The sequence below is a fragment of the Mustela erminea genome, chromosome 2 (assembly GCF_009829155.1).
Source record: "Mustela erminea isolate mMusErm1 chromosome 2, mMusErm1.Pri, whole genome shotgun sequence".
In the NCBI taxonomy this organism is placed as follows: domain Eukaryota; kingdom Metazoa; phylum Chordata; class Mammalia; order Carnivora; family Mustelidae; genus Mustela; species Mustela erminea.
This window is the reverse complement of record NC_045615.1, coordinates 104,374,798-104,388,479: the sequence shown is the minus strand read 5'-3', so window position 1 is coordinate 104,388,479 and position 13,682 is coordinate 104,374,798. Positions and strand designations below refer to the sequence as shown.

At 40.0% G+C, this 13,682-nt stretch overlaps 1 long non-coding RNA gene across 1 annotated transcript; it reads left to right on the top strand.

The window, feature by feature from the left end:
• The first annotated feature begins 473 nt into the window (after window positions 1-473).
• Window positions 474-13,442, top strand: LOC116583628. Its single transcript, XR_004282811.1, has 3 exons — window positions 474-561; window positions 7,386-7,479; window positions 13,304-13,442. It is a non-coding gene; the product is annotated as an uncharacterized LOC116583628 (long non-coding RNA).
• The last annotated feature ends 240 nt before the right edge of the window (window positions 13,443-13,682 follow it).

Genomic DNA, 13,682 nt, shown 5'->3' with positions numbered 1-13,682 from the left:
ACACAATGTCTGGCCCATAGCGGATGCTTCGAAAATGTTTTCCAAATGAGTATGCAAGGGAACTTTCCTTTGAGAGTCTCAAAAGAAAGAGTCTTTACCTTTTCTGAGTCCCCAAACAGCTTTATAATCATAACTGCTTTGGCATAATTTTTCCAAGCATTTCTTCTGACATTTCTTCTGGGAAATAATTTTACCGAAAGTCAACAGAGTTATTGAGCACCTGCTGTGTGGAAGACTCTGCCATATGTCATGGGGCATACAAAGAACGGAGCTTTTGAACTAACCAGGACACAATTTGTTTAGGTGATAAAAATAAATGCCAGCATTGACCAAGTACATACTACATACTCATTTAATCCCTGCAGCAAACTCATGAGGTGGATACTGGATTTGTCGTTTACCACAGGTGAGGGAATGTCACACAGGTGGGCAGACTATCTTGCACAAGGTCACCTAACTCATCAATGGCTGAGCCAGGATCCCAGGCAATCTGACTCCAGAACATAGTCACTTAACTTAATGCACTACTACACATACAAGACCCCAGATGACCACCAACAGGTAAATATTCTTTATTCCCCTAGTGATTTAGAGAAGTAGATGACTAACACTGGCTGGGATGTTTATTGAAGGACTTGAAGAGATGGTAGATTTGAGTTGGCTGTATAAATAGGAGCCAAGTTTAAAGACAAAGGCAGGAAACCCTAAGCAAGGGGGAATTATGGTCAACACTATAGAGGCAGCTGGGATTCCAACCATTCAGAGATGATGGTTAATAGTGTCCAGTGCACTATTCTGGGCAATGAACATCAGATAAGATGCAGTCCATGCTCCTGGACATTATACAATAAATGAATTCAAAATAAATAAGGCTTATTTAATGATGAAATATGCTATTAAGAAAAAAGAGTTTAAGAGTATAAAAGGTGCAAGAGAGGTGTTGCTGTTTTATACAGTAAGTGAAGGAAACGGCCTCTCTGAGAGGAAAGAAAGAAGAGGGAGTCACATGGAAAGCTAAGGATAAGGCATTTCCAGGAAAGAGAAACAGGAAATTCAAAGGCCAAATGCAGAGTATTCTTACTGAGTTTGAAGAAATTCAGGAGGCCAGTATGACTAGAGTAGAGTGGGTGAAGAAGTAGAGGGTGAGACCCAACAGGTAACTGGGGCCAGGTTCTTTAGAGTTTTATAGACCATCACAGTGGCTTTGGCTTTTCTTCTGCTCTAGACTTCCAATGGCTTCCCATCTGACTCAGAGGAGCAATAAATAGGTATTTTGTTTGATAAAGACCGTTCTAGTTCAATGCTTTTGGATCGAAGAGAAATGAACAGGTACCCAGGAATTCTGGAGGAGAAATCATCTTAAGATAAATGCTTATGTAGAGAAGCAGTGAGAATTGATGAAACTGGAAAAAGTAGATTAAGGGTGTCTTGGTTGCATGCTAAAAAATTTGGGCTTTGACCCTGTAGCAATCAAAGGTTTGGAGGAGGACACTATACCAAATACATGATACAGCGTTCATAGTCTCCATCTCACATATCCTCCTTTTCTATGTATAACATGAGCACCAATGATTTTCAGATTTTTTGAAGTATATCTAATTAGATGAGATACTGGAAATCAAAGAAACTCTAACATATCTAGCAAAGATATCACCAGCAGTGATCCTTGGACAGTTGAGATGCATTCCAGACACTTTTATTTTAATGATAGCAGATGTCTTCTGAGAATTTCCTATATGTGAGGCATTTCCAGGCATTTCTCTGATGTATGTTTTCCCGGTATTATCTTATTGAATCTTTATAAGAATTCAAGCAATCTGGAGCATTTCAATTTTAAATATTTGGAACCTGAGACCAGGAGATGGTAGATAACTTAGCTATGGTCACACAGTTAAGAAAGGTGAAGTCTGGGACTACTTTCATTAATATTTTAGAGTCCCTTTTTGATATCACCATATACTAGTATAAATACTTACAGCCAAGTTACTTAACCCAAGCTTTATGAACAACTCCCAGCAATTCCTAAGAAATTGTTCATAATGGATGAAATAACATATTCTCTATCACATATAAATTGAGAACCTGTGTTTAGAAGTGAGGAGAAAAAGTGGATGCATTGAAAAACCAGAGAGACATAGAAAAATGTGGGACTTGCATTCTTCTATCCAGTCTTAGTGATGGACCAAAATAATAATAATAATAATAATAATGTCATAAATTCAAAGTTTTGAGATTAGACATTTTAAATATATAGTTCCCTATGTAAGATCCTTATAAACCTCCAAATAATTACTCAGAAAGAAATTCAATGAAGATTTAGTCCTTATTCTTCATTTCCCAGGGGCTAAAAATGATCTGGCCAACCACACATGGTAAACCTGCAGCTACACTAACCTCAGGTACTCCTCTCCCAACCTAGGATTTTTTTAACTGCCCAACTGTGAGTTCTAGATCTGATTACTTGGAGCTACCATAAGAAGAAAGGTCCGATTTTGCATGTTAACTCTCCATCAAAAGCCCACATTTCACTCCTGAAGAAAACATGACATCCTTCTGCCTCTGGGTGTGGTGTTCAATTTTGTGGGCTGGTGATTTTTTCCTATCAAATACAGCTACCCCAAATTTCTCCATGGAAGTCAGACATAAGAGTCATGAGTTGATCACATTAATAATACCACATAAAAACCAGGAACGTGACGTCAGAGAACTTCTTGACAACCTTTTTCATCCATCAGTTTGATTCCATTTAGCAGAAGAGACATCAAGACAAGGGGGCAGCCACTCATTCTAGCCCTCCTGTGACAACAGATGATTCCTGAAGATGCATCTCTTCTTCATTCCCCTTTTTGTAGAGTGGATTGACTCCTATGGACTGAATACTTGATACCAGACTCATCAGATACAATCGGCAAAAACACTGTTCTCTTATACTCCTTCAAAAGGAAACTAAACCAGTGGTAGGTGACTTAGCAAAAGCAGATACTGATTTCAAAAAAATTTGTTTACTTTCTACCTTTTTAGGCAAGGTGTAGAGAAGGAAATAGGCTAACTCAATATCAATAAAAGAAATGGTCCCTTAGAATTTCCCAAAGAACTGAAAGGGAAGGTCATGAAGAATGAAAGCAATAAGAGAACACTAGCTTTGCATCCCTGCGTGACCTCCTCTGAACTCTATTACCCACCCATCATCTACTAAGCATATCTGTCTATAAACTATATATGTAGGTGGATATCTATCCATTTTTCAACTTTCTTCATTTTATAGATGTACATGGTACATGTGGCATAGTCTGTGCTCCTATTATATTAACAGGGACATCATAGTCAATAAAGCCCCACCCTTAGCCTGCAGTGTTTGTGGAGAGAGACTGATGAGTGATTATAGTGACAATTGCATGGGATAAACACAAAGAAAAGGGTTAGCACAGGTTCTGTGGGGATGCAGAGGGGTGAGGCCTAGGGAGACCGAGTGGATGGACAGGCATTAAACAGTCAAGGAAGGGAGGAGAAACCGTAGGCGGAGAACAGAATGTACCAAAATGTGGAGATAAAAGACAGAAGTCAGAACCTGGTCAGTCAGGAAAGGTGTGTACAGGACTAAGTTAAATCTCTGATTCTGCTTTGAAGTTGTTTTTCAACAAATGTCATGAATGTAATTGGAACCCTGCCCAGAACACCTGCAATCCAAATGTAAATACTGTGGTGTGCTTTAATTCATCTCCCCAGAAAGAGGTGAGCGCTGATGTCATGTAAAACATTCCCATTGCCAATACAGACTTGAGTGTATAGTCAGTTTATATTATAAATACGAGTGCTGGGGTGTCATTTGACACTATCTGAAAAACAAGTTACACTTAAGCGAGAATCTGGGAGAAAGAAAAAAAAAGAAAGCTAAACGGGAAAAACTCATCGTAGCCCTGGATGTGTGCATTCTCGATCACCACTTGGAGAGTTTGTTTTTCCATTGATTATATTGCTCTCCAAGGTGAAAACAACAGAGAATTTCAGTTATTATCCAAGTAGGATTAGGAATCTGGTTTCCACACTGACGTGCAGATCTAACACATTCTCTTCTTCGGATCTGGTCTTTTAAACACATCCTATTAAAGTTGCTTTAATTGGCATTTTGCTAGAAAGTTAATGCAAACTTACCAAAAATAGCTTGTGGGAGAAGCAGATAAGAACACAAAAGAAAAATACATTCTAATTGCACAACCTCTTTGCTTTCATTCAAGCTTCTTTACAAAGACAGTTTTAAAAATAGTGGCTCAATAACTTAGCCTTGGGCAGTCTGGTATATCCGTTCCTCCATTATTCCTGGAGGGATCTCACTCACTCCTGCATCTACATTGTCGGTGAGAAGGTTTTCTTATTCATCCAACCAATACTATTGATGATGCATTGCAGATCTCTGTTTGCTACACAAAATCGCCGTTTGTTTGACTCCTTTCTGTTCACCCCTTTTCAAAGAAACTACATTTTCATGCATGTCCTTTGAGAACTGCTTATAAATCTTGTGTTGGGGAGGTTTCCCTGCAGCTGACTTTTATTCCTTTTCACAAATGCAGAGTCACATTGCCAACTTGTGCCAGTTAATGAAGAAATGTACACAAAAGTTTATTGTCTGATAGGCAAGACAGATGAGCAGAAATTAGAGTAAAATTTAATACACAGTGTGTTAAAGAGCTATGCAGAGACAAAGAGAAAGACAAAGGAACACAGCCCTGGGAGGAAGGCAAAGGGAAACTTCAATTCCCACTACATAAGACACAGTAGCTCTCATATGCCATGAAGTGATATTAATCCCATGGGTTACTGGAATGTCTAAAGCCTCTCTGATATTTCCTTTATAGCATACTGTTTGCATATTCTTTTTTGCATAATAATTATATAATTACTTTTTTTCCTCAAACCACAAAGGAGCCATTGAATATTTAAATTAAAATCAACCTAATTTGACTATTGGTTCTTTCTCCCTGACTGGATTTCTTTTCCGCTTCTGCCTTATACCCTTCCTTTTACAGGTACCTTGCTCCTGCACCAACCCACACACCTGCTTTTCTCTCCCTGGAACAAGTGTGCCAGTAAGACCAGCAAGGATGACTCAGAGAGCACCGTGGCGATCATAACCCATGATCACCATCAAGGCTGTCGTAGAGACCATCACATCTGTGGCGCACTTAGCAAAGATGTTCAGTGTGTAATATGTCCATTTCACCAACACTCATAAGGAGACCTCTTAACAATTCCATGAAGCTGGGATTATTCCCTATGTTTTGCACATAAGGAAGTAGGTGCTCAAGTCATTCAGCTGGGCAATACCTGAGCTCTTCCCCAGAGAACTGAGGTATAGACTGAGAATGTGGGATGGACTCTCAGTTAATCAAAACTAGAACAGAGTCTGGATCACAAGATGGGTGAGACTAGGAGTGGTTCTGGAACTGCTTCAATCCCTCCTTCCTGGGTCAGTTGTGGCTGGGAGAAGGGAGACAGGAAGCAGGTTGGACCAACTTGATAACTCTGAGTTCCCAACCTGCCTGTAGGAAGACTGTTCCCTTGTCTTTGCTCACCAGGCTCTACACTAACCTCATTTGCCATGTCAAGACTGCTTAACCCCTAATGGAGGACAAGCTTTGTTCAAGATTCTGTAGAGACAAAGGGCCGGCACAGACTGAAAGCCAGGCTTCTGAGTAGTGCAGACTATGTCCTTTTGTTCAGCCAAGGCTGTAGGCAACACATTAGCCAAAAGTTCTGAGTGTCAGATCAGCTTTGCTGTGGTCAGCTTTGCTGACCTGCTGCTTCAGTTCTGGAAATAGAGTGTCCTTGTCATCCCTAAGGCCAATTGCTCACGTGATGGCTCAGTACTGGCCCCAGGCCCTAGCCTCTTTTTCTCTTTCTGAATATCAAGATTGATAACTGGATTGCTATTCCAATCCTTGGGCCTAAGGCTCCATTAATTACCCATTTCTTTCATCATCCTCAATATTTCAGAAACTAAATCCCAACATTTCTCTTCCAAACTTTCTTCTCTATTCTCAGATAGAAGCTTCTGCTAAAGCCAAACATGAAGCTAAAGCCCAGCTCCTTGGTAGAAGACCCAGGTGATGCTACTACCCCTCCACCTACTAAATTCTAAGCACTTCCTGGCCTCATGTTCTTATTATTCTTTCTCTCAAGCTTTATTTTTATTATCTTACACACTTTGACCCTGATGCTATCAGAGAGGATCAGGATCTGACACCCCACAACCTGCATAATAATGTCTGAACCTCTTAATACACAGAGTGTGTCCATGATGACATGAACCCCAGCAACCTCTCCAGCCTCTTCTCTTACCATCATCTGCTACTCCTGTGATGCCCAGGGCCATGAAACTGTGTGGACTTCCCCAAGCAAATATTCTGTTCAACCCACTCCCCATTTACATTTCTTGAGATATTCTCTTATCTACTTAGCCCATTCCTCTTCAAATCTAGAGCTTATATCACATCCTTGATGAGGGAGAAATATACCTGGCCCTTGAAAGAAAGAGAGAGAATATGTGTGTTTTTCTACTATCTACTGATAGCTGATATAATCTCTGACCTTTTCGTTAATTTCTATCACTCCATTCACTTGTCTCCAGAGTTCCATCCACTGGGTGCATTGGTAGAAACCTGAATCAAAATCCATTTGACTCCTGAGATAACTTATTTCATGACTATAAAATGACAGCTCCGGGGGCCTTCATCAGTTCTCAACCATCTTTAACAGATCAGGGTGCTCTCTCCTACTGAGCCAGCCCTCGGGTCTCAGAACCCTTTGTAAAGTATTGCTCTAATCAATATGAAATTGAAGAGGAACCTGTGTTCACCAAAAGATTCCATGAGAACAAACATCCTGAGAGAAGATATTTGAAATGTACATAACAAATATCAGCATCCAGATCTTATAGAATGCTGACAAATAAAGCAAGAAAAATAAATATTTGCTACCTTCACTCTAGGAAGGAAGATTCCTGGTTAGGGGAGGCAGGGTGAGAGAGATTTGAGTTCCCTAAGCTTAGCATTTATGAAAATAAGAAAAGAGCACCATGGAAACATGCAACTATTTGATGTCAACAGCAGGTGTGGGTCAGGCTGTGGTTCCACCTTCATTCTGCTCACCTGCTTTGCCCCAGAGCCAGCAGACTCCAAGGTCTGCTGGCAACTTCCTGTGTTTATGAGTAGCTAGCAGGGACTTCAGCTTGATTTGCTTCTCCTTGGTCACTACACCCATTAAGCAGACCAAGATATTTACAGATCAAGATCCTTACAGGGGATACAGAAGGGAATGACTTTTCTGAACAAGCACAGACACAAAACATTTTGACAGTGAAGAAAATCTGATGGTTCTGTCTATTATAGCAGCTGGGATTTGACCATAACATAGAAGATGCGTGGTGAATGCAGTTGCAAGTCATCTGCCCATGTTTCTTGCTGAATTGTTGTGTTTTCAATGGTGAGTCCATTAAACTTTTCTTTTATTAAGCTTCCTTCAACTATGAAAAGGACAAAATTGTCAACAGACCAGTCTCCTTAAAAGGAGACCTGAATAAAGAGGCAAAGATTGGGTTGAGGGATGTCAGGATTCCTTCACCTGATGCTTTAATGCCACTGCTTCTGCTATAATGTTCTGAGAGGTGATCAGTGTTGGCTCAAAACCAGAATGGTGGAACTGTTAGATTACCAGTAGACTGATAGCATTTCATGTAGCAAAGCAGTCAGGCTTTGGTGTCAGGTAGGTTCAAGATCTGGAACTGGGGGTAGGTTTCTTAATTTCTGTGATATCTGGCTAACTCAATTACAACACTAGGTGAAGGATGTCTCTTCACAAGGCTGTTGCAGAGGGGAAATAAGATCCCACTGTCGTGTAGGTGCTTGGTAGGTGCTTATTGTGCCTGTCGCCTTTCCTTATTAGCACTCCTAAAAGAAAGTGAAAGAGTATGCTGATCTAAAGGGCCAGTAGTAAAAACCATAGACTAACTTTTAAAATGCACTTTAAGGAAATAAGCATTGATAACATGTTTCCAGAACCAACTATTTAGAATGATGTGGACGTATGGTAGTCATGTAAGAATGTCAGCTCTGTGGGGCCAGGGACCTCACTATTCACTCTCTGTGGATCTCTAGCACTTAGCTCCACAGCAACACAAAGCTAAAATTCTCTGAAAAGTTATAAAAGCACCTCTGAACAAAATATAACAGGTATTGGGTAAATAGGTCCTATGAATCATGACCTCGGCAAAAGAACTTGTAAGACATTGTACCTGGTACATAGCGGGTACTCAGAATGAGTAAGTAAATTAAGGGTTTGATACACACATTTCCTCAGTACCTAACCTGGAAAACAATGGGGAGTACTCTTATCCCCATTTTATAGCTAGGAAAACTGAGACCCAGAGAGGTTCCTTAGTCTATCCAGTATCACATAATTAATACATAATGAAGCAGGAATTTGACTGTCTTCAAAGACATTTTTCTTAAGGCTAACCCCAGCCAGGACTGGTGGGGTCTGACTCTGAGTAGACAGTGAAGGGGAGAAGGGGGACTGCTGTCAGGAGTGTCCGGCTGGCAGGGGCCCAAAGGGTGGGGATGTAGCACAGGGTGGTTGGACAGACAGAGGACTGTGCTAGCTTCAGGGCTCCTGCCATGGGAGAGATTAGAGCAGACACTGGCAGAGACCCTGAGAGGGAGGCAGCTATGGAGTCAGGAAGCTGTGGCCAACCCTCAGAGGGTTGAGGGGGCCAGAGAAGACAATGCTGTAGCGACAGTCACAAATAGAGAAGTCTTTGGCAGACTATTTTCCCTCCTACTTGAGGCTCTTCATCAGTTTTCCTCCTCTTGGATTGTGCTCTCTGAAATCTCCAGCACAAGGAATTGCCTAAAATGAAACATCACAGCATTTACTGTCCTATTCACTCCCGCCAAGAAGGAATAGCATAAATAACTCACATCATCCTTTTTAGCATCGTGTTGGCAAAAATATATTAGCAGATATAATTGTCTGACACTTCGAGGAAGTGATGTTTCAAAAATAGGAACCCATGAAGAGGGAGAGAGAAAGAGAAAACACCTGACTCACTTCGCTTCCTGTGGCTATTTATTTTAAAGATAAGCCTTTTTTTTTTCCTGGCCTCAAGTTGCTGGCATAGTTATGTACCTACTTAAAATACGCAAGATAGAATCTTGAGAGCCTCTTCTATCTGTCCTCGAAAACTTCAGTCTTTCTTTCATTATCATGAAATTTCAGAGTTGAGAAGGATAGTCTCCATCCAGAGCCTGAATCCTCTCCCTGTGCTTTTACCCAAATTCAACCAAAACTACTCAGTGACAACAGGAATGCCCCTTCTCTGCAACAGGCCCAATCAGATTGTCCCAAGTACAATCTGATCATTTCATCTCTGCTTATACCCTGCAGGGGCTTCCCTTGTTATCCAGATGAAGAGCAAATAGCCTTAAAGACCTGGCTAAGGTCCCTTTCATTACAGGGGCTCTGCACCTACTGCTACCTCTGTGTGGCTCCCATGCCCAGTTAAACCCATTCTGTCAGTGTGCTGCTGGATACAGCTCACATCAGCTCACAGGGCTGACTGTTAAATTTTCAAAAACGTTATGTGCTGGTTGTTAACCACAGATTTTATTTTTAAATGACATAAATTATATTAAAACAAAGGCAATAAATACTCAAAATGTATAACTTCCTGACTATTTTAGTACATTGCCCTACTCACCATGTTTTTTGTTTTCCAAGTTCATTGAGATAAAAATTGACATATAACCTTATGTATGTTCAAAGTGTACATGTGCCAATTTGATGCATGTTTGTATATTGCAAAATTATTACCACCATAGTCTTACCTAGTATCTCCATCATATCACATAATTACCATTTCTTTCTTGCAGAGAGAACACCTCAGATCTACTCTTTCAGTAACTTTCAGTATGCTTGTGTATGTGTATACACACATACATACATATACACACATATACATATGTGTATATATATACACACACATGCATTATGTATATATAGAAATATATATTTACCTATATATTACAAATATATATTTACAACACAAAATATTTATAATATTATGAAAAACTTGATATATATATATATTATTAATTATAATACCATGTATTATTAACTATAATCACCATGCTATACATGATATCTACTGAACTTACTCATCGTGTAACTGGACTATTGTACCCCTTGACCAACATCTCCCCATTTCGTCCACCCCACCCCCAGCCCCTGGCAACCACCATTCAAAGCTCTGTTTCTATGGAATGTATCTTTTTAGATTCCACTTTATATATAAGTGATATTACACAGTATCTATACTCATAAGGTCATTTCTCTGTGATAGAAATGCTGTATAATGGTGGTTACTATACTTGTCTATACTACACTGTACTATACTATACTATACTATACAATTACTATGCTATACACTCCACATTCAGACCTGTGACACTGATAGCCTGGAGCCAAACATAGAGAGAACATACACACCATGGAAACTGCCAGATGCTACGTATCAGGGCTTATCCCCTTGCCCACTCCCCCACAGAGCTGGTTGTTAAACCTTTAGTAGCAAACCATTGCTTCAAAATCATCTCCATCCTCGCTTCCTGTGGCTGCCTTCCCTGATCACTAGCCTAGGTCAGATTTTCATGTGCCATGACTTCATAGGTTCAAATTCCTTTCTTGCAAAGTCTTCTTGCTTTGTAATTACACATTAACAGTGAATGACACTATTAAGTATGTAGACTCTATATAAGAGCAGAACTCTTGCTGGGTTCTGCACACTAATGCAATGCCCCTGGCAACAAAACGATGCCAAGCTCATAAGAAATTCTTAATAAATAACTGGAGGGTCATAACAAACTTGAAATATTACAAATATTTAACTTGAGTTGTAATCTTCATGCCCTTTTAAGGGAGAATAACAATTTATTATTTTAACACATGAATGAGAATTCTTCTTAGGAAGAAATTATCTTCTTTTGGTGTAACACTGATAAGCTCTTTGAAGTTAAAAGGAACGCCTCCTGAGGTCTGAGTGTTAGCAGGAGCTAAGGCACAAAGGATGTGGCTAAACCCCCTGCTTGAGAGAGCAGGAAAGGGTAGCCTGATTGCATGAGATTGGAGGACTAGAGGCTGTGAACTCACCAGTGAGAAATCCCCTGTGGTTGGGTGGCCAGAGAAAGTTTAAGAAAAAGGATGTCTGGTATTTCATTGGAAGTTACCCTTGGCTCTTCTCTTCCTCCTTAACCATGCACAAGATCCTATGTGTGAGCACATGATTATAAATTAAAGGAAAGGCTACATTTCATGCTTGTATTGATACTACAGTATGGCTTGGATGGCAAAATAATTCATAAACTGAAACGATTGAACATGTACAAGACTTGAGAATTTGAGGTAATCACAATCAAAGAAAACCAGGAATTTAGGAAAACCTTCTTGGGGGTTTTAGATTTGCAGTTCATGTAAGGCATGAAAGGCATGTAAGATTGTAAGTTGTTTGTTGGCATTAAGGCTGTTCCTCAGATCTTCCGGAAGATAGGTAGTGGTCCTATTTCTAAACCTAGAGACCAGGAAATGCTTTATTTGTGTCTGAAAGTCCCCTTTGAGAAAAGGGAAAGTTTGGAGTCAGCCAGACATATATTCAAATGCAAGATGAAAAACGCCCAACCCTTGTTCAAGATCATTATGATCATCCAACAAGAGCTAACTGGAGGCTGAATTAAATGGGATCAGGAAGAGAGGAATGGCAGATTTTAAGATATATTTTGGACATTGCATTATCAGTAATACTTGTTAACAGATTAATACCGAAAATGAGGAAAACAGAGTAGTTGTAAAATCACTCAGATTTCCGAGTACAGCTTCTGAGGGGATGGTGGTATCATTTAGTGAAATGGGAAAAACTGCGGGAGCACCATGGTGTGGAAGGGACATGTTCGTGGTGTCTGTTCAGTGGTGCACTGATGGCACTTGTTAGAAAAAGGAGAGCTGGAGTTGCTGGATGTAAACCTTTCACTAGCAGGAGGATGCCCAGAAATACTCATAGTGAGGAGGCATAGTTAGGGTCACACAGCCACTGCCAGTACACTCACTGGCTGTATCTGTTGACTTCTGCTCTTCAACTCACTGTGTGCTGATCAGCACCCTGTGGGTTAACTTGGATAAAATTAGAGGTTTGAGTCATAGGAATAAATGTTTATATTTCAAATCCATTTCTTTTTGAGAAGCAAATGGCAGCAAAAATATCGGCCTGAGAATGCATATATAAACTTCTGGGAAATTTTCAATATGCATCTTTCATGACTTATTTATCTAATCTTTCCTACTTGCCAGAATTATACATTAAACATTGAATGAGATGTGGTCAAGTAAATATTATGAAGGAAAAGGGGGACAGGGGAGAGGCAATTGTATATAAATTACCTTTTTCAAAACATGTAATAATGTTCTCGTAGTTCAAGTTTTAATGAACATCAAGCATAAACCATGGCACCAGGAAAATGCAATTCAGATGTGACTTCAAAGAGCTTATAGTATCAAGAAGCCTCAAAGACACCTATATTCAAAGTTACAAAGTGCCAAATGAGAAACAACTAGACAAATTCAGAAGAGGGAGAAACCATTCTTTCTTAGCAATGATCCAAAGATTTGAGTATGTGATACTGATGATGGTTAGGTACTGTCAGGAAATCATTATATAATATGCATATGGGTTGAAGCATATGGCAGAAAAAAAAAAAAAAAACGAAAGAAAAAAGAAAGAAAGAAAGAAAAAAGAAAAGGAAAAAAAATGGTTCCACAGAATAAGGAATCACTGTATGCAGTAGTTAAACTAGGATAGTTTGGGACATGATAGAGAATAATATCACAAATACAAGCTGAAATTATGAGAAAGGACACATCACAGGCCGGAGATCATAAGGGGCAAACCTGAGCCATTAGTTGATAAAAGTGCTTGGTGACCAAGGTGGAACCTGGACATCTTGCTGATTTAGACATTAGGTCAGGTTATTTACCAACATTAAGGTCATCTGCACAAATGGAATACAATTATACAAAATGTGTGGTATGCACACATTCTTCAAAATACAATTTTGCAAATACTGACTTGGAGGAGAGAAGAGAGATTTTGTGTGGGAGGTATGTCAGTGTTTCCTAATGTCATCACTATTGACATTTAAGGCAGGACAGCTGCTGTGCAGGTCTGTTCTGTGCATTGTCAGATTTTTTTTTTTCTTTTTTGTAGGACCTGTCCCTGTCCCCTAGTCAGCAAGAGTCCAGAAGCCCTTCTGCACTCATGGCAACCAAACAACTTCAGACACTGTCAAATATCCACTGCGGGGCAAGAACTGTTGTTGCTCAACCCACCAAGACAGAAAGGATTTGAGAGGCTTCTTTAAGCTCCTAACCACATGACCTGGGGCACATTTCCTGAGCTTTCTTAGTTTAGTGGCCTCATTTCTGAAAAAGGCATGATATGAGGAGGTGTGTCATGGGGTTACTTGGAGAAGGAAGTGAAGTGGTACACATGTCACTGAGAAGTGTGTCTGGCACAAGGGAAGGGTTTAATCAATGCTGTGTTAGATGCTCAGTGTCTTTCCCATCTTGCCTATGTGTCTGTGCAG